This window comes from Pseudochaenichthys georgianus, chromosome 17, assembly GCF_902827115.2.
Source record: "Pseudochaenichthys georgianus chromosome 17, fPseGeo1.2, whole genome shotgun sequence".
In the NCBI taxonomy this organism is placed as follows: domain Eukaryota; kingdom Metazoa; phylum Chordata; class Actinopteri; order Perciformes; family Channichthyidae; genus Pseudochaenichthys; species Pseudochaenichthys georgianus.
This window is the reverse complement of record NC_047519.1, coordinates 38,125,398-38,149,625: the sequence shown is the minus strand read 5'-3', so window position 1 is coordinate 38,149,625 and position 24,228 is coordinate 38,125,398. Positions and strand designations below refer to the sequence as shown.

Below are 24,228 nucleotides of genomic sequence, written 5' to 3'. Positions count from 1 at the left end.
GGTCCGGATCCGGACCGCGGTCCGCCTGTTGCCGACCCTTGCTCGACAGTGACACAAGTGCTTTTCTGAAAGAAATGTGAAGGGTTTTTAGCGCTCAGAAAAAAATATGAGTTTTTTAAGGCATCCTCGTGCCACGGAGGACCAACCCAGGAAGACCAACCCACTTTAAAAAACATCTGTCTAAAAACTAAAAACTATTCAGAGTTTTAAAACCTGAAGAGTTCAACATTTAGCCCCCTTGCTCCTCTCCCAGTAACTGGTCATCTGTGGGATGCTGGTGGTGGACGCAGCGATCACTCTGGAGAGGCTGCAGTCGCTCAGAGGATGCCTGGGGTCCACCATGAACATGGTGTTTTCAGGAGCGTTGGTGGGAGAAAGGCCATGGTGTTTCAGGCACATACCCAGGTAGGCGTCCTCGATGAAGATGGGTTTAATGTGAGGGGTGGCAGCCAGGATCTTGGCAGGCAGGTCCAGGGACATGACGTAGGCCATGCCCAGAGGATACGGCGGGTACTCCAGCTCAGCAATCACATATCTCGGCATGTAGAACTTGTTGAACGGATTTCTCAAGACCGGGCTGTGCCACCACACCAAACCTGTCATGTAGTTCTGTTTGGCCGTTGCTGGGATCCAGTAACAGTTTAACCAAATTCTGGACGTGCAGCAACATATCGGCGTCAATCTTCATGACGTAGGACAGCTTGTCGCAGCGCGCAACCAACCACTCCAGTGTCATTATCGTCTTGATGGTCAGATTGTGGTAGCTGTCCTTGAAGTTACTCTGGATCAGGTCCTGGTGCTGCAGGTTTTCCTGTTGGAGCTTCTCCTGCTGCTGCTTGGCATCAGCTCTGAAGGTAGGCCCAGTATGAAGAGAGTCTCGACCCGCTGACCCAGAACCAGTTTCTCACTTCCCCACGTCCTCCGGATGGTGTCACGAGTTGCCACGCCCCCGGGGGCCACCGGGACCACCAGGAGCAGGAAAGGAGTCCTAGTTTTACACGTCGGGGTGTCGTCCATGATGAATTTGTAGTTTCCTGGGTAGGCCACGTAATACGGCCCGGGATCCTTCCATGCTGTTGCTGCCGGTGATGCTGGTGCTGGTGCTGGTGCTGGTGCTGGTATGTCTCTGCTCTCAAAGCCCCAGTCTGGGTCCAGATAGACGAAGAGTATTGTCACTGCTCCCATCATGCAGATGAAGATGTATACAAAGTGTCTGCTGCTGCTCTCCATTAAAACTACAAAGAGAAGAGACTCACATTATGACAGATAGCAGCACGTTCCTCTGTTCAGACAGCCACACAAAACACATCATGCTTTGACTCATTTTAGTTCAATATATATATATGTATGGGAGGCGTGTGGCGCAGTGGATAGAGCGTTGGTGTTCGGATCAAGGGAGCACAAGTTGAAACCCCACTGCAGTCAGCATGTCGTTGTGTCCCTGAGACACTTCACCCCAAATGGCTCCTGTGGGGATTGCCCACAGTATTGAGTATGTTAGTCGCTTTGGATAAAAGCGTCTAACATGTAACATGTAATGTAATATTATGAAGTCAGAATTTAAACGGCACTTCCAAATCCTATTTAGCGCATCAAAAGATAACCCTTTAACTCAGAGTAAAAACCTTTTCGTACAGTGAAGTTTAATCGAAGTTTGCTCTTTCCATACAGCTATCAATAATGCAAAGCTTCAAGAGTAAACTTGTAATATAAAGCATGATTGTGTTAATAGGGAGATCTGTTGGAACAGTTCTACCCTGGTCACCTGCAGGGTCTCTGGCCGTGATATGGAATATAATCCCTCCCAAAAAATAGTCAGCGTGACGGCTCCATGACTGGATTCATTGAGAGAAACGGCTCTGTCTCTTTCTTTGATTAGGGAGGACACTGCTATAAGTTCAATACCAGAGGTGTAAAGGAACTAAGTACATGTACTGAAGTAACTGAACTTAAGTACACTTAGAGGTACTTGACTTGAGTATTTCCATTGTATGCTACTTGATACTTCTACTCCACTACAGTTCAGAGGTACATTGTGTACTTCTACTCCACTACATGTTATTTAACACCTTTAGTTACTTTACAGATGTGGATGAATGATGTGAATATAACCAAGTGTTAAATCAGACTTTAGTTCCACCTGGAGTAAATCCACAAGCTGCCCTGCAGTCTACAAAGTCATTCAAACTAGCTGCACCTTTACCAGCTTTGAGAACACTTTAATCAATCATTATAAAACATATCATATATATTCTGAAATGTACGGAGCCCCCTAGGGGACATGGAGGAAGAAAAAAAAAATTATTTGAAAAAAAAAAAAAATGTTTAGCGAAGATATATCGCAAAACCCCGTTGCAGTTTGTAGACGGCCCCTAAGCACTCCTCTCCCTTCTCCAGCTACATCACAGTGTTCACGACGCATCCAGAACAGGATGGGGAGGGACCTGCCTGAAGAGGGCTATAGGTGGGCGCTGGGCTCTAACAACCTTTTTTGAACCGAGAGCTACTTTTAAAGTTGCCAGTCAGCCGAGATCTACCAGTCCAAATAGAGAGGCGTAGCCATTACTGACAGCCTACTGCCAGGTAAATACACACTTCTACTTGTATAAAACTGACCTTTGTACGATTAATACCTCATAAAATACTGCAGATCCTTTATCTTACCTCTTTCTAATCTACACACATACAAGTACGTAACTGAAGTTACACAACAGTGTTGTTGGTACAGAGTTGGAGTTTATTCACACGTCACTACAGTGGGTAATGTTTTCAAGAAACATTGAACAGTGCTGCACATGTGACACAGGAAAAAGAAAAGACGCTGAACCCTTTCTTTGCCATTATATACAAATAGTGTTGCTACAAAAGTATAAATTAGGGCTTACTAATAAGACAACTCAGATCTGAAGCTACACAGGAATCTGCTGCCAAAGTGCAATAAAAAAGACCAAATTAATAGAATCAATCCCTTTTTTTGTTGCATTTAGTAGATTATAAAAAGAAATGCCTTTAATAGGATGCAAGCAACACTAGTTTCTTAACCTGAATTGATAATAGACTATAATCAATTTAGGTTTGCATTCTTATACCATTTTGTACAATAAGTATAATGAATAAGTTCAAACAAACTCAAACTTACAGCTGATTAATAACGGTATCTAACTTGAGTTTTTATTATATCAAAAACCTGTTGAAATGCTACTGTTATTGTTGTTGTTTACTGTCCCCAAAAGCGCGTCGGCAGCCCTCCAGGAATGCTTCTTCACAACTTCGCCATCTTTGAAAGACTTCATGTGTTTCGCAAGAACGTGACTGACACGATAAGATGCTCTGGTAGCAACCTTGCTCTTGTTGTTGGGCCTGGTGAAAATGGACTGCTGTACATTTAGCTGTCCTTTCAGGGCCCCTCCCCCCTTTTGGAGCGTAGGGCAGAATTAGGAGGGAATTCCTTCTCATAGCGTTTGTGCACTGTTTTGAAATGCCGCTCCTAAATTACCCTTCTTCGATAAAGCCACGCTCGCATTGCAGATGAGACAGATGGACTTTGAATTTGGAATAGATACAAATGATCATCCTCCCACTCGGAGTGAAAATGATATATTTGGGCTTTTTTGCTTCTGCCATAATTCGGTCTTGTGTGTGTGCGGACTAACTCCTGTTGACACGGACAACGTCAGCGAAATACTGCCCACTGCCCACCAGCCAGCCCATTGCGTCGGCGTGTTCTCCTGCGTGTTGGCCACGTGTTGCACTGGAACCAGACACCGCAAAGACTTCAGCCGAGCACGTACGAACTGCGCATGCGTGAGTGGCAATAACTCTCCTTACCAGCAGGCGGCAGTAGTGTGTATTCGTCATTCAAAACAGGCAACAACCAGAAAACAGAGAAGAAGAACAGACCACGTGATATAAACAAACAACAAATAGCTGTGCGTTAGCTTCACCTTAGCATGTGTTCTTTGCAGGTGTTTGTTGAGGTTTGATTATGACTGATTTTAGAAAGTAACGAAGTAACGCGTGTCGGGGGCAATGTTAGTAACTGTAGTGTGATTACTGGATTATAAAAGTAGCGCATTACACTACTCCGTTACCGACAAAGTAATATTATTACAGTAACGCGTTACACCCAACTCTGCACAATGTATATTTAAATACCACCATATGTATTTATATACCACCATCAGGGTTTCCGCTAGCATTTTTCTCGCCGGTCAAATGTCCGGGCAGAATTTATTTTACCGGACAAATTTGAAACTTACCGGTCATATTTCATAATAATAATAATAGTTGTGTAGCAGAGTTTCCGTTTAGCAGGTAATTACCGGACTATGAGCAGATATGCTCCAGTTTAAAACTCAGTTCACGGGGCTCATTTTTATATTGCTTCAGTTTATAATCGTAATCGAAAAATTCAGATTCATTTTTTCAATAAATGATTCCACAAACAACAAACAACATAATTATTACATTCAAATAAACTACTTGTAGTAGATAACGTACATTATTCAGAAGTTTACATCAACTTTGAATAATAACACGGGAGAAACGGAGACTCTCTTTTCCCCTCTCCCTCCTGACAGCCCGTCAGTTTCTCAAGCAGCTCACTAAACAGAGGGCGGGGCTTCAGGTGATCATGCAGAGCTGCGTGTCTCGGTCAGACTCAGCAGCTGATCTGATCTCTCTCTCTCTCTCGCCCGGTTAAACTTCACTCGCGTTTATGTCCATATCGATCAGATCCAGCTCTCCTGATCGGCCTTTATAGAGAGCACCGATCAAACTATTAAGAGTGAATATCGACGATAATGACCGGCGGCCGATCGATCGGAGCCTCCCTAATTATTACCAGACATTTTGACCGTCAGGTTTTGAATTGACCGGTTTTTTTATAAATTTTACCAGCTAAAAACCGGTAATTACCGGCTAACGGAAACCCTGACCACCATATGTATTCATATACCACCCTGTGTATTTATACCACCCTGTGTATTTATATACCACCACGTGTATTTATATACCACCCTACGTATTAAAATACCACCATATATATGTATTTTGTTATTTAGCCTTTATTTATACAGGTGTAAAATCTCATCGAGACACAAGGTCTCATTTTCAAGAGAGACCTGTCAGTGGTAACACTACCACACAATATAGGGAGGGGGGCAGTGGGTTCTCTGCCAGTCAGGTGAGGTATTACTATTTGACTAGTTATTGTAACAATTACTTTTTTAAAGTAACCCTCCCTGCTTATCGGTGTTCTAAGTTGAATATCTGTAGTGACGGTCAGTGGCGACTGGTCATTAGGCACATCCCCACCTAGTGTCAGCAGAAAGTATTAAAAATAATGATTACAAAAAAATGTATTAAAAAAATATAAAATATATTTTAAGATCATGTTTAATCATCTGATTCGTCTGTGCATTACTGTTTTAGTCTGTGTTCTTCTAATTAGTGTCTACAGTGTGTGCCTATTGAGCTGTTTAGAGCCATGTGGGACAAAACCCGATCATGCCCCTCCCTCTCACTGTCTAAGTCAGGGGTCGGCAACCCGCGGCCCCCGGGCGGCCCTTTAAGCCCTCTGCTCTGGCTCCCTTGAGTTTAGACAAAAATAGAAGGAAATAAAATAAAAGTATTTGTAGGACTATTTATATTTTGTTGCATGGTTGAAAATGTTTCGTATCTTGTATTTTGAGGTGATACTGTGACACATAAATAAAAAACAAAACGGTTTTAATTAGGTCAACTAAAATATGCGTCACATCCTGCTTCGGTCCCGCGCGAGCGCCTTTTCTTGGAGGCGAATAACCTGACCCCCGGCTCGATGAGCGAACTATGGATACATCAAAGAAAAGTACCGGAGGAACACAGGATTTAATTCTGCGTGGACAGAGTTGTATGCTTTCACAGCAAACGATGCTGGTTTACCGGGATGTCTGATATGTAGAGAGAAGTTGTCAACGGTGCTGCAGCCTTTACGAGGGAGAGGAAGCCAGCTGACGATCGTCAGTCATAATTCAATGGGGTATGTAATTTATTTCAGAAAACACTTTTTGTTATATTCCATGGAATGCTCTTAACGTCCCGATAGCAATGAATATATTAAATGCTTTGACAATAAATACATACAAAAATTAATCTGTGGAAGCCGTAGCACTGTAAAAAGCACGACCAATCATCTGCCTCGGCCCGGCTAAATAACTGGATGGCCTGCCTGCCTGTCAGCCTTCCATCTGTGCACCAATTTATCTCGTGCCCTCATTGGTCATGTGCGCGTTCGTGTGTGTTGGAGGAGGGACTCTGTAAGAAAGTCTGAAGGAAGAGGCATATTTTTTCCGGTTGTGTATTTTCAAATTCTAGCGCACTCGAGCTGGTTTCTCCTACCCTACCTTTAACTCTTTTTAGGGTGCAGATATATGTTTTATTTATTTCAAAGTGGGCCCATTTTAATAATATTTTTTTTCCTTCAAATGTGCAGAGGACTCCCAAGTGCTGTGTTTAATTTATTTTAAAGTAGGCCTGTGTATTATTTTTAATTCTCCTTATAAGTGTTCTTTGTTTCTTATTAGAGGTTAACAGTTTTATATCATGTAATAAATAGCATAATAAATGCAAAAAAACTGTAGTTTTTGTCTGATATAACAATAAAAAACTATGAAATATGTTTTGCGGCTCCAGACAAAAAAATGTTTTGGAAAAAGGAGCAAAATGGCTCTTTTGGTCAAAAAGGTTGCAGACCCCTGGTCTAAGTCAATGGTGACTGTAAAAACTACACTGCGCATGCTCAAGAATATTTTTGAATTTAATGTGTGTGGCAAAAAAATAATGACCATCGGGGCACTGAGCTGCCATCCCCACCATACGTCATCTCACATATTTCAGAGCTGATTGGCTGTAAGTACGTGTGCCGCGAAAAGTGTAGTGTGTAAACTGTGCATTGTTTGCCTCGACAAAAAAGCAATGAGATTTCTCCATAGGATTTTAGAAAATAGCTCCAAATAAGATCTGTGGGAAACGTAGCCTACCTGTTTGATAAATGCACGTTTTGTTCAGCCCAATAATATCTACATGTCTACCCTACTTTTATCATTTTCGAATCATAAATCTATCGATTAGATTTATGATGGACTTTTGAAACTACAAGAAGATAAGGAGGACTTTTACAAAAAAGTAATAGAGATTTTTGTCCAGAAGGATAGGCAAATGGACTTCATCTTCAAGTCAAGGTAAGACCATGCACCATTTTATTGAAAACGGGATCTTACTAAGAGAGAACAATTCAACATTTAAATGATAAAATTACATTTGTTGGGTATCCTTTTGTTGAACTGTCGGTTTAAAATTAATCGAAGCATCAGACTAAAGAGGCTTTTGAAAATAATATTATATTTTGATTTAGGTCAAAATATAATATTTGTAAACCTGAAGACTAGTCAGTGCCAGTGCCTCACCAGCCATGAACCTCACTGCACGTCACTGCAGAAACGTATATATATAGACATCTAAGTTTGTTGTGCCCCACCACTTTTGTACATATAAAAACGCCACTGGTGACGGTGATGAAATGAACCAATGAGTTCACGGGGTGAACTGAGGAAGTGAGAGATGTGAACAGGTTAAAGTACGACCTTAAACAGTAAATGTATACACCAGTGGGAGAAGTACTCTTATTTACTCTAGACTGTAAAAATATAATAGTTCACCTATTTCTAAACACTTTTCTTCTACTTATTAGTGTTGTTAGTTAAATATCTTGCGGTGAAATGAACCACGGGTTAGCTGAAGCAGTTAGATAGAGGAAGCGCTTCTTGCTTCAGGCTGAGGGTGCTGCTCCATGCAACCCGTCCGACCAGCTCCAACACCGCTCCTCTCTCTCCACTTTCTCTCACCTGTAAGCGTGTTTCCTCGTCTCTGTGAACCTGCTCCGGTTCTCCGGTGGCCGTCCTGCGGAGCTGACATCCGGGTAATCGAGACTCCTCTCCGCGTCACCTCCTGGTTCTTCGCCTGCCCCGCCCACACCTGGGTTGCAGCCCCCCAGCTGAGTCCAACGCTGTCATTTGAACGGCGATCAAGCCTGAAGCCACAGAGATCTTCTGTTACTGTCCTTTCTTCTTAGAGGAAGTACAGAAACACGTAACTCTGGATTTGTTTTAATGTTTGAGGTGCAATAAACGACACAGCAGCTTTTTGGCATGTTAAAACTATTATTGTCTGCCTCGCTCATGAGAGTAACAGCTGGCGAAATTACAGCCTCGCCTACTGATTTTAATTTAACCATATATCGAGCCCGATTCTCGATTTCAAATGTGTGCTCTAAAATGATATTGGCCCGATTCTACGGGGGTGCATAAGGGTGCATTGCACCCTCAGTTGAGTCGTTATGCACCCTCATTTGAAAAAGGAAAGTGAAAAATAAATAAAAATGAAAAGTCAAAAAAATGAAAAGTCAAAAATATTACATATATAATAAGAAGAAGAATAAGAAGAAGAATATAGTTGAAATAAAATAAATTGTAATTGTGGTTAAATAATATTCTGCTGCATTTATTTGGTCAATTTAAACAAAATAGCACTTTACCACTGCACCCTCTCTAATCTTATCTCAGATGCACCCTGAGTCATTTTGTTCTGGAACCGGGCCTGTAATAAATGACTTATCATTATTATAAGCAAGACAATAAATGGCAAAGATATGTAGAAAATAAACGTATTTAAGATACGTTCATAACAATCTTAACGTGGGAGAAAATACGTTTCCAGCTAAACGTAATTGAGAATGCAGTTTAGTTCTGTGGGAACGTGATTTTTAGGAGACAGGGTTGGTATATTCAACATGTGTCAATTCACAGCACTGGGATCCTGTGAGTTGAACATATAAGTAAAACTGATGAAACTTGGAGACCAGACTTCACTCTAGATTAAAACAGGAATATGAGAGAGACCTTCTGTGGGTCAAACCTGGAGGAAGAGTAAAAGCCATCAGAGCTGCTGAAGGTCATTCCAATAGCTTGTTGAGAAGTGTCTTGGAGGTTCTGTGGCTTTTCTACGACTCCATCAAACTTTCCTCAGCCTTGGGCTACATCTGTCTTCTGACCTTTACGTCCCGCTCCAGGCGTCGGCCCGGTCCCTCTTCACTCATCAGTGTCAGTGAATCTAGTCCCCGATGTCATCGTCCCTTACATGACTGATGGAGAGAAACGAGAGTGAGCCGCTCTCTGAGGAACGCGAAGGAACAGCCTGTGGTGCACAAGGACCTTGGAACTTCATTCAAGGTTATACGAAATGTAATTTGGCGCAATAAACCTCGAGGAATTAAGAGAGTAGATTAGTCAATTTACTTTTTACACACACCTGTGACAGAGGTAACATTTTCTTTACAGTCTAGGCGTAGTAAGGTGAGGAAATGCACATACAAAGTAAAGCAAAATCATCCAACCTGCTTTCTAAGTGGTGCACATTTCTCAATCACTCGCATAAACGAAACATTGAAGACATTGGATTATCTTTCTCACGCACATATCCCCGACAGATCTTTTAACCACCATTTCTAAATGACTCTTCACGAGATGATTTCATTCAAACTCACTTTAAGTAGCTTGGGTTCATGAGAGAAAATAAAAGTGGCTGCAGATCCACGCGCTGACCTCCAATCCTGATCCCAGCCCGACCTCTGCAAACAACCGTCTCCCCCGTTTCTCCCCCTCCTCCCGGCCCCCTGAGCTCCGTCGTTTACCCTTAAACTGTCAATCACCTGCAGACCGCTCCCTCTGTTTTCCACCTCGGGCAGCAAAACCAATCAGTGTCTCTGACAGTCGGCGGCAGAGCTTCTCCTCAACTTCCCAAACTCAGCTTTTATCTCCTCCTCCCTGTGCCCACCAACAGCTCGCCCGTCGACCCTGAGAGAAAGCCTCGGAGATGTTGTGATCCGTCTCCAAACTGCTCAAGTCAGATCATAAATATAATATTAACTTTATTGATCCCAAATTGGGATTTTTGTTGTCGCCACAGCAGCATGTTAAAAAAAGACATTGCAAGAAAAGAAGAATAGGAAACAAACAAACAAAATAGAAACATCTCAAAATAGAAAAATGTTGAAAGTGAAAGATACAAATCTGTAGACTATATGTCAAATAAACACGATCAAGGACCAAATTACAGATAACAACAACATTCAAAAGTATATTTATTAATATTAATTGTGAAAGGATTTTAGTCAGAATAAATCCCTGAGAGGATGTTATAAGATAAGGTAAAATGGACTTTTATTACCGTACTTTTCGGACTATAAAGCGCACCTGCATATGAGCCGCAGCAGCTAAATTGTCCGTCTGTCTGTCTCTCGTTCTGTCTCTCGGTTCCACTTTTACTTTAGCGCGCTACCTGTCTCTCTCTTTTCCGGCCTCCAGCTTTTTCTGCTGGAGCCCGCCGCTTAAAGGTGGCGGGCGCGGACCGGTCCTAGAGCCCATAGCGTTAAAGGTGGTTAATTTTACCTGTAAAATCCATAGATTTAGGAGGTTCCCTAGTGGCCGTTAGCGGTACAAAGAAAATGGGGAAAAAAGTCGCGGTTTATAGTCCGAAAAGTACGGTAATCCCTCGTGGGGAAATTGTTTCTCTGCATCTGACCCATCCTAGTGTTAGGAGCATTTTGAACGGCGCCCAGGGAGCAGTGTGGAATAGCCAGAAAAAGAAAGACAGGAGTGCAACAAAGACAAGTGCATGTATGAACTCTTGAACTTGACATTTGATTTCTTGGGCGTGAAACAAAATGTCCACACATTGGAGAAACATGTGGAAAGTGGAGGAGAAATGGATGCAGAGATACGTCAGTGAGATGTACAATTGTTTTACCTTGAGTGCCTTTCTCCTGCTTTTATTTCTCATCCTTCCTCATCTCCAAACCTTTTATTTTCCTCTCGTCTGCAAGTCCCACTTAGTGGCATCAGCCGTAATAATGTCTCCTGCCTCTCCCACGCTGAAAACACTAAACAACATGTTGTTAAATCTTCACCACTCTTTCCTGCCATCAGTTAACTTGCCAATTAATATGCACGCTATTAAGGGCTAATTATTCACCGACATGTAACCCAAACCATTAATATTCAGTCATTCATTGTTCCCGTTTTTATAAATATTCATCATTTTTTAAGTCAAAGTAGAAGAAATACTCTGTAACTTCTACTTTTACTTAAGTACAACATCACACACATGTTTGGGTTTAAATAAATGGTTTGAATAGCAAGAATGTCGTGGTAGTAATAAGAGAGAGCGCACATTTAACTAAAAAGTACACCGTATGAATCCATGGAGATATTGAGGGGCATTAGTCACCACTTCATGTCCTTGTTATCGCATCGCTCCAGGATTGAGAATGCTGTCCGAAAGCCTCATATTGAGAGAACAAACTCCACCTGATGTTGATAATTAAATTGCATCCATCACTTTCACCTCAACATATTGCGTCAGCAATATTTCGCCTTGGCTGTCTTTTTGTGAGATGTCTGTCATTAAGAATAAACCGCTGGCTCAACGTGACTGACCGTTTTTAATCTGGGGAAAACACGTTCACTCACCTCAACATTTTCTTTACACATGTTATATTTATATATCCTGCGGAGATGGGAATGCTTTTTTTAAAACCCTCATTTCAACCGGGCCAAATCTGCCCAGTGGGAGAATTGAACTGTCAGCTCGGCGTGAACACAAACCAGCAGGAAAAAGCTATCTGTTTTAAATGGATCCATTTGCAAAATACATTATTCATGTTTCCCCGGGAAGCACTAATATATATTTTTGTATGTTTAATTCATTACTCCGAGACATTTCTCTTGCCTCCAAGCTGCGCGAATGGATTGCGAGATGTTGTGTTATATTTCTCAGAAGTCGTTGTGTCCACTCAGACTGCATGCCCCGGATGGCAGTAATGATTCCTCCAGAATGAAAATAGACATTACTTTAGCAGCACATATTTCCCAAATTGGCACGAATAGTTGGCTGCCTCAAGTGTCAGTTTGTGGTAACACTTGTTATTTTCTACCTGACAGCCAAGTGTTCTTAGAAGTGGCCTCAGCCCTAATAAACCATCGACATTACCCAGACACTCCCTTTTTCCAAGTTTCTCAAAAGTGGGAGGAAAGTGGCTTCACTGCACTTTTATTTATGCCAAACAATTACACTAATAAAAAGGAAAATGTGCAGCATAGTTTCACAGGATTGAAAAGGGAGAGAAGATGGTTACATTGTGATGAGGTTGGTGTGAGTTTGGCGTCTGGGATTTATTTGTGTGTTTTAATCTGCTTATATATCTGGTATATCCGTCATTTAATGGTGAGCTATATCATGTTCACATCACTTCAGGGGACATTACATTGACTTACATGCATTTCCTGGAGACTTATCCTAACCATAACCACAACCAACACATGCCTAATCCTAACCAAGTCTTCACCCTAAAATTAACGATCCCCCTCATGGGGACCTCCATTTTGTCCCCATGAGGGAGGCGAGTCCCCACACGTGACTATGTAAACAGATTTAGGTCCCCACAAGTAGAGTAGGCCACACACACACACACACACACACACACACACACACACACACACACACACACACACACACACACACACACACACACACACACACACACACACACACACACACACACACACACACACACACACACACACACACACACACACACACCACACACACACACACACACACACACACACACACCCACCCAAAAGGCCTGTTTTCCAGTAGAAAGAGAAAGAGAATGATCCTTATGCTCTCTCGCTGCAATACCGCTCAGATATGTTGCACTGTAAAATCAGTCGGCAAATGGACTCACTGCCATTCCTCAGAACAGCTTATTCCTCTGCAAGGATATGTGTGTGTGTGTGTGTGTGTGTGTGTGTGTGTGTGTGTGTGTGTGTGTGTGTAATACCACGGGGGAATTACGTAAGCTAATGTGCTGATAATTTCCTTAAGAGATCGAACGAGTGTTGCTTATCTACTACCTCTGCTGCCATTATGCAATCTGCCCTAATTCATTTCAATAAGACTTTAATTTACCAGGAGTGGGGTTTGAACCCACGAGGGCTGATGCCCATTGGATCTTAAGTCCAACGCCTTAACCACTCGGCCATCCTGGTTACTCCTGTTAGCTTTTATATATAGTTCAAATCTTCTGTGGTTTTCCCTTTCGTGTCGTGCGTTATATGGGTTTTATCTGGTAATTGTCTGCAGAGTATCTCTCCCACACACTCCCCCTCCTGCCTGAAACGTCTCCTTTGTTTACTTCCAGAACATAGTGACATCACTACGTAACACTTGCGTTTCTACTGGCTAGCGCTCCAACACATTGTACGTGATTGGCTAAGGGGGCATGACATCTTTAAGCGGTTGAACAATCACAACAGAGCTAACCAATCAGAGCAGACTGGACTCTGGTTTCAGACAGAGGGTGAAAAGAGGTGCTGCAGCACAGGCAGTATGAGAACAATATATTTTGACTTTCGACTATGCATGTTGATGAAGATGGGAACGGGGTTCTGTTGGAGTTTTCTATTGTGATTGGTATATGTGTTGTAACTGGTGCTTCCCCCTTTACTTATGTTTCTTAAAAACACCATTATTTATCATTACACACACACACACACACAACACACCACACACACACACACACACACACACACACACACACACCCCCCCCGTTGGCCTTCGGGAGCAACTCAAGGTTCAGTATCTTGCCCAAGGACACACTGACGGTACGGGTTGGGATCGAACCCACAACCTTCTAGTTGAACAACGACCACACGTCTGGAATACATATCATGCTATTATAATTTTAATGTCACACATTCATATTCCAACAAAAGCTCCGGCTGTGTGCTATAGTGTTGAATTTAATCATTATTCTGTTCATTTCGCTTCAAACATATTTAGAAAGCTGATCTTAATCTTTAAATTACTTTTATCAAAGGGGGAATGTGAGATTATTCATCCAAATTATTACCGCAGTAAATGTTTAAAAATCCCTGCGGTGTCACCGTGCTATATTCATATCATGCATTGTTCTCTATGAAAAAAGAGAAAGAAGATTAAATCTTTAAATTACCTTCATCTTTGCATTTAGGCCTCATAAATGAAATGTGTGTGTGCCCAGCATTTGGTGCAGGTGTGTGTCAGTCGTCTGAGGACATGCTGATGCTCTGCAACATCTGGAGAGAGAACAGAGAGTAGTTTGAAGAACATGCTAAATTAAAAGCCAACCCAGATTCTGAAAACATGTTTTATTAAAACAGGTTTGTGTCTGTTTCACGGCATGTCATCAAACTCACTTACATTACTGTTATTCACCAAAAGAAGTACAAATACCTTATTTAGTGACATTGAGATCCATCCACTACAAACTCACCAGAGGAATCCAAAGTACTGTCAGCAAACCTGATGAAATGAAAATGAAATGTCCAACAAGTATCGTAGTTGTCCAGGGGCACATTCGCCGATCCAAACAACCAGACATCATTTTTGTATTTATTGAATAACTTGATTGGAGAATCCTAAAAAAGTGAGTGTGACCAATGCTCCGCTTTCCTTTTCTTTTAAGAGGCATGATCTGGTCATTTGTTTGCCCTCTAGAGACACACCCAATAGCTTCACTTTCACATGGTTTCTTCACTTCTATACCTGCCGAACTGCTATCAGAAGATGTGTTACTGAGTGCAGAAACATGGTATGCAACAGAGATGGCATCAGCACGCGTTGTTTGGTGGAGAAAAAAACACGATTACCAACTTCTGTCGTTAAAAGCCCATCTGTGCTTTGGGTCTCAGACAGAGGTGGGTTTGATGAGCAGCCGCTCCTCTTCCTCCCTCTGTCAGTGTCTCTTTACACATGAGTTGAATTAACACATGGGGGGGGGGTGCTCCATTTTGAAGTGTACATATCAGGCTGTTTTCATCGTGTTCATGTCAGCCTGACACTGTCTATTGGATTATCTTTGTATCCAGTCACGATTCCAGCTGTCAGAGCGCAGCCGATTAGCATGTCAGAAAACACATGTCTCTGTGTGCGGGGGGACAGAGCTATAGAGTCTGTTAGCGTTACAAGCTTCAGAGGCATCCAGAGAGCGGGGAGGAGGACCGCTCCCCAGCAGGCGGCAGACAGCAGGGAAGAGTGGGGAAAAGCAAAGGGAACTTGATGTAAATCCTTTTGAGGCTTTCACTTCATTTAGTCTTTTGTTACTTTGTTTTTGTAACATAAATTGATATTAATTAAAATGACATTTTAAAGCGTGGTACATCAAAGACTCGGCTCATAAATGCTGACTCATGTTTGGAATATGGTGAGAGGAAATTCACCAAACTGAAGCACCTTTACTTTAATATTCACTCACTTATTTTCCCACCAAGACCTTACACACGTGAAAGCTTAATCCTTTAAAGAGGGGGAAACAAAAACTGCACGATTGTGGAAGAAGTCAAGTGTTGGAGGTTGAAGACATTCCTTGGAGGGTTAGTGGATGACCACAAACAAATAAATACTGTCTGATATAAAACAACATCCTGCCAAGTTCAAGTCTTTTACATACGAGTACCCCATCTCCCTCTAAGGCAACCTCATCCTCACCCGACCACAAGAGGATACCAGTACTGAGACCTTCATTATTTAATTGTGACATTAGCCAGAGATCGCTACAAAGACATGAAATTAACATTTTTAAATATTACAGTTGAAACAAGGCCTATCAACATCAACAAGTCCAACATGTTGCCTGTTTTAGTTTATCAGTATATTCACAATTTACAGTAAAGCAACAGACGCACAAATCTGTCTCTAAGTGTCTCTGAGTCAGATGAAATACTCCTTTGGGTTTTCAGAGGAGACGTTCTGGGGGTCGGTTTGGTTATTGAAATGGAAAGTCCTGGCTGTCTTCCTGTTTGACCCCCTTCACTTCCTGGTTCCGGTACGTCTCTTTTCTCCGGTAGAGGAATCTGGCCGTTATCGCCAGGATGCTCACAATCACGAAGATCACCACCGCTATGACCCCTGCAGGGAAGAGGGACATTTTAAGATGTAATAAACTGAGATATCAAACGATTCACTTTTTAACTTCATTGTGCTTTAAGTTTTATCCCACAGACCATGAGATTGTTTTTAAAATCCTGAGCTCTGTAAGAGTGTCTTCACATTCATTTTGTTTGAGCACACACCACCATCTGAGTTATGATCACAGTAAGTTGTGTGTTTGATCTATTTTTCACAGCCCTCAGCTTATACGACCCAGAGTCACGTTTTAAAGTGTAGCACCTCTAGTGGTCGTGTAAGAAACAACATGCTCCCGTTGATTGCAAACGCTCCGGAGGGGTCGGTTTATTCACAAATAACCCTCTCTGGAAAATCCTAAAATAGTAATTTTAAATTAAACCATTAAATGCTTTTTCATTAGATCTCTAGCGAGAAGTGTATATTGTACTTTTGGAATCCACGTCCAGTGGATGTGTAGGATCTACAGTTTGATAAATATCACAAAGATGATTTGAGGTCTCGCCAGGAGAACGTGTACTCCGTCTTTCCCCTATTCATTTCTATTGACGGCAGCGTCCATGTAAAGTTGGCGTCAACCCTCACGGGGTGAAAATTGTTTTTTTCCGGTCTCGAAGTTTTCATAATAAAAAATGGAAGTATTCCCCCTCACTGTCAAATGATTGCACAGTGATATCGCTTATCCACAAAAAACATCAGTTTATCCTTGTTAATTGAGTGATTTTCCGAAGACACTACACTACTCAGAATCCTCAGCTATCGTTTGGGACTACAACATTCGCTTTGCTTTACCAACCCCGTGATTAGGCCCTCAAGCTCTGTGATGGGATGTCGGAGTGGGCAGTGCGACAAGGTTACCCGAGCGTCAAACAGCTCTTTGAAATGAATGCAAACACAGCAGACTCGAACGGGCCCCCGTATGCTGTGACCCCTCCTGTTGTTCATTGATGAGCCTGAAACATGCACTTGTCAAGGTTCAGAGGCACATTTTGCAAATATGCAGTAGCATCGATCATCTTAAGATAAGATACTTTATTGATCCCAAGTTGAGAAATGTTTTTGTTACAGCAGCATGTACTACTTGTTCTACTCCACTACAATTCAGAGGTTAACCTGGTATTTTTACTCCACTACATTTATTTGTGTTACTCTGCAGATTCTGATTAATGATGTGAAATATAACAACCCTTAAATCAGACTTTAGTTACACGTGAATACAATTCAGGGAAGGTGATTGTCAAGTGCCAAAATAAACTATGCAATATATTAGACTTTAAGTACTTTGGTAGGCTTAATATTTATCTGTTGATACCCCCAAAGTTGTTTTCTTATTCAAAAGAAGACCTTAACTTAAAGTATTCTTTAATGTTTGAATAAAGCCTTATTAGTTTGTCTGTTTTGCACATCCTCCTGTTAATATCTTTGGACGTCCTGCACTAGCTGTTTTATTGTAGAGATCACTACAGTATCTTCTTGATATTTTCTATTCTATATTTCTATCATTGACCTTCTACTTTCCCCCTATGCAGGCTAGTCTTAATATTTAAATGTTTTCATCAAATATAAAATATTCAACAACAATATTCAACAACAACATTCAACAACGTGCTCACACTTTGAAAACCGCTGGTCTAGTTAATAAAACATATTAATATCAAACATAATATTATTATTAACTTTATTGTGAAATTAAAACAGAACGGTAAAGAAAAATACAGTTTCAGTCTCTCGATTTGAAGCTTATGCATTGTACCATGAACCTGTATAGACCTGTAACAGTCAACTGCATGAGGAGTTGGAAAGGTAGTTTCTGAAGATGTTACAAATAACACACAGCATACAATGCGATAATAACTTTGTATTATTAGTGTAGGACACTTATGTGTGTATAACATCTGAAGATGTGTAGTTTTATTCATGTTTTCACATAATTGTACAGGATATTGCTATATTTTCTAGTTCTATAGAACTACAATATGTGAAATATTATAGCTGATAATGTATATATATATACATATATATATATTTATATATCATATATATTATATATGATATATATAATGTAATATATCAGATATTAATGTGTATACACATTAATATCTGATTTGTGACAGAAAGGTATATCCGTCATTTAATGGTAAGCTATTGAAATTCTGATTCCATAGGTGTGTCTCCCATCACCCAAAACCCCTGACTATTCTCTCAACTCAGTATTTACATTCTTTAATTCAAAGAAAATCAGTAATATCTTTAAAACCTACAAAAAATCCCTTTCTATCAGCTGTGCACCGTTATGGTGTAAATACAGCCTATCTACCAATTGGATCAAATATAAAAGTCAGTCGAATTAGTGTTGATACTGCAAGGAGACGTATTGTGTGAAAATAAATGGAGGATGTTGTTTAATTGCTGATATATTTATGATCCACGTCACGTTTTCAGTTCCTCATGTTTGTCTTCTCATCAGGGCTCTATAAATACAGAACTACGGCAGATATGTAATATTTAATGCAGCCGAACCGTGTATTACAATGCTGTGATGTGATGACTTTCAAAGATAAAAGCAAGCACACTCGGAATAAAGTATTATTATTTTTCATGTTTTCGAATTTCATATTGCATAAACACCATATCCCAACGTGCATTGCGTCTAAAACATCCAATCACCGAGCTTCAACGATATATCTGAGGATTATGAGTAGTTCAATGTTTTAGCTTATCAAAACCTCTGAAAAAATAAATGTGTCCCTCAGAGTCGAAAGGGAAACACCTAGGGGAAAAACACAAAAGCAGTGTAGGCTACACAATCTAAACCAATTCATGTTGTGTAATTAACAAGGATAAACTGATGTTTTTAGTGGATGAGTACGGCAGATATAAAATATTTTAAAATTATTTGACAGTGAGGGGATTACAGTTTTATTATGAAACCTTCGAGACCGGAAATACTGTTTTCACCCCGTGAGGGTTGATGCTAACTTTACATAGACGCTGCCACATATACACGTTCTCGTGGCGAGACCTCAAATCATCTTCGTAATATCTATCAAACTATAGATCCTACACATCACTGGACCTGGATTCTGAAAGTACAATATGCAGCACACTTCTCGCTAGAAATCTAATCAAAAAGCGTTTTAATGACCAAACTATCCGACAATTTAGGATTTTCCAGAGAGGTTTATTTGTGAATATACGACCCTCCGTAGCGTTTGCAACGAGAGCACTAGAGGTCGAAAACTTTAAAACGTGATTATAGGTCGTAATAAGCGCTTGAGCAATCGACCTATTTGGTCGTATGAGTTGGAGGACTTGTTAATTGTTCATGTACATAGTGTCTGTGCTCACTCCATTGTGTCATTTGCACAATGTTCTTGCATTATCTATGCACTTCATTTTTGTCTTCAATATATCGTATGCTGCTCTGTTAGAAGAGCCAGGTACTCAGGGGCCCTGCTATGCTTTTTAGGGTTTTCCCTCTCCTGTAGTGTGTTGTATAGGTTTCTGTGCATGTCAATGGTCTGCAAAGGTTAAGATCCCAAAGTTCCCTCCAGAGGGAGTGAAAAGAGGTGCTGCAGGCAGTATGAGATAAATAAAGAGATTTTTAACATTAAAGCACGGAGACACGTCACAGCTGAGGAACAGAATACAAATGAGAACCTTTAAAAGTTTACTTTGCCACCAACTACGCTGTTGATATTATAACAATAAATAAAGCCTTTACTTTTGAAACTATCTCAAAATTAGAGCAAAACATCTGCATATTTCCCCCCCCCCCCTCTTCCACTGCCATTTAATTTCCTAATGCCTTGAATATCTTGCTAATCTCACTCTTGGGTACATTAAACATAATTTGTAATCTTTTTCAATGTTTCAGGTTCTTCTGCTCCATTGAGCACAATTGGGAATATGAGAGCAGGTTTCATGTAATTGGAATTTGAAAATATGACGGAAATCAATTTAATAAGACATTACTTTATGAAGAGACAATTTTTTTTTTCTTTTAAGATAACAGCAGTATAGTTTTCCCATCAGCAAGTCGTCCCTGCATTGGTTTAATTAGGTGAGCAGACACAGTCAGGTCAGTTCAATGGACACTTTCAAATGGCTTTTCTCTGGGTATCACCTTTTTTTATCTACACGATGATAGATCAAACCTTTTCTGTGCTCACTTTGAATCAATCCGTGCTGACAGAGCAACAACGTTTAAAATAGTTTTGAATGGACTCTTGCTCGTCACTTTACTCTTTCTTACAGCTCAGCATGTGTTCACAGTGAAGGAAAGTCTAGGTGTGACTTTGAGTCTTTCTAACTACAGAGAATGTGCATCAAACGAATCGTTGACTATCAATATTTGATAGATTAAAATCATTATGAATCACTGACTTCAGAGTGATTGTCAACAACAGGCACGTGCACTCAAAGGCTCCTTCCTTTTTAGAGTTACACTTGTTTTTACAAATCAATAAAATGTTCTTGCATGAAAGAAAACAATTTATTAACCTGTGTCTAATACACTTGATCTAAAGCATATGTGTTGCTTTGTATGATTTATATGATATTTGAATTTTTTTAGCATCTTAGCCTTACAATATCCGTACATCTTCTTCTCGCTGAATCATTGATTGATGTCTTTATGGAGAAGGTGGTAAGACAACATTTTGGATGAGAGGAATTGGTCAGCAAAGTCTAAAATAAAGACCTTTTTGAACATTAAAGCATGAAAACATGTCACAGTAGAGACACAGAATACAATTATGAACCCTGGACATTAGCATAATAGGGCCCCTTTAACACCAGTGTTTAAACCAACCCAGGTCATGGGATGGTTTGAGCACATACATTTTAATATCTCTTAAATCGGTCACAAAATAAGTAAATCCCAGGCATATATTTATTTAAAAGTGACACAAATCACAAGCTTGCCCCTCTTACGGCCCGTCCACACTACAGCTTCGACAGCTTCAAAAACGGTTTCCAACGCGTCTGCCCATTCACTTTGAATGGGGTGACGTCACTTTTCGCCGAACTGCATTGTGGGAAGCAGAGCGGAGCTTTCCTGGCGTTTCAGGCTGCAAAAGTTGAGCAATGTTCAACTTTTGAAGCTTCTGAAGCTTTCGGTGGAAGCGTCAGCCAATCGAATCATATGCCAGTACAAGCTCTAGCCAATCAAACCGCTGCTTGTGTGTCAGGGGCGGGAGATTCATGTGATTGGTTGTTGGTCGAGCTTCAGACACGCCGAGCTCCAAGCTTTTTTTGAAGCTGTAGTGTGGACGGGCCGTTACATCCTGTGCATGAGCCTGGTCAATAAAGTACCAAAGAACAAGGATAGTGGTGTTTCAATAAAACAAGGTAAAACCGGTTCCTGTTGCAGTAAAACATGGAGAAAAGGTTCAGTACCTCCAATCAGAGCAGAGTCAGTCCGCATGGCATTGACTAAAGGTTGACCCGAACCCACTGACCCAGACTGGTCTACAGCAGAGGAAGAAGACAGAGAAGATGTTTTGAAAAAGGACACCAAGAAAGAGGAAAAGAAGATATCAAAGAGTGAGAAAGAAATGCAGACATTATATGAAGGAGAGGAAAGAGACATGAGGGAACATTAGAGAATACATGGATCAGAACAGAAAAAGCATCATCATTCAAAGTAGATGACTGGAGGAGAACCAGCCCAGAGGAAACAGTAACCCCAAGAGAAAGCTCTCCCCTCGGAGCAAATAATGAAAGCATTGATCTCTCTGTCATAACTGTGGGATTATTGAGCCTCTTATATTATCTGGAACAGCATGCAGTAACAACACACAGACACGGAGAGACAGCAGGAGATGCCTCTATATAGATAACAACCAAAGCAGGAAGACGGAAACAGAGTTTGAAAACTTCTGACGTAATGTCATCATAAAAGCCTTGGAGAGCCATTAACTACTGTACGGTGGATAACAACGTCAGTGTTAAGATATATATAAGATATATATTCTTGTTTTCATTGAATATTTACTGTGGGAGCAGTGTCGGGCACGGTAGGGACTCAAACTGTTATTTTCTTTTAGAATTTGTCGTGGTACTTGTTTTTTTTGTAACTAGATTTGCAGGATTTTAGATATTAGTAGTTTAGAAGGCTATAAGTAAACATACACAGCTGATCTTGCTTTTGATACATCATGTGACTTTAGATTAAGCGCCCTGAAAACTGCGAACAGAAACTCAAACCTCATTAGTATCCAAACCATCACGTTTAACACATACATGTATGTGTTCAAAATGTGATATTGAATGAACCTAACCACGTGGTCCTCTCCTACCTGACAGGTGGTGTGTGTTCTCTGCTGCGTAGGGATTGGCTGCAGCCGAGGAGCCGCAGCTGGACTGCAGTAACGGTCCGGAGATGGTGACGGGGCTGCTGTCCGGGTGCAGCAGAGCAGCTTTCAGAGGGCTGATGGAGTTAAAGCGGACCACCGAGAGACAGCCGGAGAAACCCAGAGACGCCAACCTGGACAGATCTGGGTCCAGACCCTCAGAGTCTGGAGAGGGAAGGAAATCAAAGAGAGTCTAATAATTATAAATGTTGTTGTAACAAGTTCAGTACATTAAGAAGAGTGTCCTGAACTCTTTATGCTCTCCACTTTCATTAAGGGTATCGCAGCATGGTACAACCATTTCTTGTCCCGATCTGTCTGTTTCGTGTTTTATTTTGAAAAGTGTTCAGCCCCTGTGTTACAGTATGTCTGTTTTTACTTCCTGTCCCTCTGTTAACTGATTCTGTTCACTTGGTTCCCTTTAGTTGTTCCTGCTCTCCCCTGCTGTGCCTTGTCCTAAAGTGATTCATGTATTTAAGTTCAGGTTTTCTGTCACTGTTAGTCAGATCCTTGTTTTCTGTCCATGGGAAAGTTATTTTTTGTTTACCTTTCTTCTGCTTGGATAACCTACAATTAAAGTATTTTCTTCAAAGTTATTGTGTCCTGCATTTGTGTCCAACCTGCTCAACAAACGAATCATAATCTATTGGCTAGCGCACATTGTACGTGATAGGCTAATGGGCGGGACATATAAGCAGCAGAGCCGGCTCGCGAACCAATCAGAGCAGACTGGGCTCTGGTTTCAGACAGAGGGTGAAAAGAGGTGCTGCAGCACAGGCAGTAGGAGAAAAATAAAGAGCTTTTTGAACATCAAAGCATGGAGACATGTCACAGTAGAGACATATTGATATACACCTGAACATCAGCATAAAATGGCCTCTTTAAAGTATTTCTGATTCTGATACAGTTTTATTTTCTTTCTAGTACGCTATACTGTGCATCACTTTGGAAAGGAAAAATCTCAATGCATTTATTTTCTCATTAACAGAATATTGATGCAGTTATTAAATCAGACTTGATTAACATAATTTTTAGATTCTCACAGGCCAGGCGTAACATTCAGTTATAAACAAAGAGCTATTAATTGAATGATACCTTTTTGATCCTGGAGTGCCATCTACACGAGAATAAAGAAATGTAGGGTGGCAAAACTGTTTACACTTTCCTTTAAACACAATAAATACCCATGGCCCTGTAGATGGACAGGTTCAATGACTCTGCTGCAGATTCTCCTGTTACTCATTGTGGGAACATTGGAGGCAGTACTTTGACCTGACTGATAAAGCACCGGTAAACACGTCATTCCTTCATTATGCTGAGGACAGGACTTTTGGTTTATCTCCACTGAGTGCAGCAGCAGCACACAGACTGACAACCAATCAGGATCCATAATGCTCATCACCGTCCAATCAGAAACTACCTCCTTCCTTTCAGCGCACACACTGTCAATGCTTCAGCTTCCAGTTTGCATCCATCACTCCTGGAGACAGATGTGCACCCTGACCTCTATCTGTTCACTTTATTGACTCTGTTCATCATTCACCTCCTCTCTTTCACAGCAGAGTTAACAGCAGCTGTCTGTTCACATGACTGAGAGGTGCTCTGCACTTTCCCTCATCACCTCATACCTCAAAGACCGCACCTACAGGGTTACTTGGAGAGGGTCGGAGTACGACCCTTGTCAATTGACTACAGGGGTCCCTCAGGGCTCTGTTCTTGGTCCCCTCCTCTTCTCCTTGCACACAAACTCGCTCGGATCTGTCATTAGCCCGCATGGTTTTTCATACCACTGCTACGCTGACGACACCCAATTAATTCTGTCCTTTCC

At 41.1% G+C, this 24,228-nt stretch overlaps 1 non-coding gene and 2 pseudogenes across 1 annotated transcript; all 3 read right to left on the bottom strand.

Moving 5' to 3' along the window:
* LOC117462812 (beta-1,3-galactosyltransferase 5-like) lies at positions 1–7,963 on the bottom strand (annotated as a pseudogene).
* Positions 7,964–13,065: 5,102 nt separating this feature from the next.
* trnal-uaa (transfer RNA leucine (anticodon UAA)) lies at positions 13,066–13,148 on the bottom strand. Its single transcript has one exon. It is a non-coding gene; the product is annotated as a tRNA-Leu (tRNA).
* Positions 13,149–15,632: 2,484 nt separating this feature from the next.
* Positions 15,633–24,228, bottom strand: part of LOC117462446 (contactin-associated protein-like 4) — a 119,285-nt pseudogene continuing 110,689 nt past the window's right edge.